General features: G+C 45.9%; 1 protein-coding gene across 2 annotated transcripts in view; it reads right to left on the bottom strand.

The window, feature by feature from the left end:
• Hpse2 (heparanase 2 (inactive)) overlaps positions 1-394 on the bottom strand; it is a 785,472-nt gene that overhangs the window by 639,854 nt on the left and 145,224 nt on the right. The gene's annotated exons all lie outside the window — the stretch shown is intronic.

Below are 394 nucleotides of genomic sequence, written 5' to 3'. Positions count from 1 at the left end.
AGAAATTGCAGAGTGATTATCCCTGAATTGGACACCTACATCAAACTTCTACCCCTCAAGAATAATAAGGAATGGAAAGATTGTAAGAGCCAGAGGTGGTGGGTGACCACAGGGAAAACAGAGTTTTCCAGACAGCCACTTGACACACAGCAATGGTGACAGCATGCACAAGTCCCATTCAACAAAACCAGACAAAATCCCAGCATAGACCTGGGGAAGTGGGTAAGAAACCCCAACTCAACCTAAAGAAATTGTGGCAACATATGGCTGCTGGGAAGAGCAGAGCCATTCTTTCAAGAATGGGACTCAGTGGGTTAACCAGGCTCCAGTGGATGGACCCATACTGAAGGACATGCGGAGACACAAATTAGACTCTCTCTCTCTCTCCATATAT

This window comes from Nannospalax galili, unplaced genomic scaffold (assembly GCF_000622305.1).
Source record: "Nannospalax galili isolate Female #2095 unplaced genomic scaffold, S.galili_v1.0 scaffold875, whole genome shotgun sequence".
NCBI lineage: Eukaryota > Metazoa > Chordata > Mammalia > Rodentia > Spalacidae > Nannospalax > Nannospalax galili.
The sequence above is the reverse complement of the archived record's forward strand: the minus strand, read 5'-3'. Positions and strand labels throughout refer to the sequence as shown.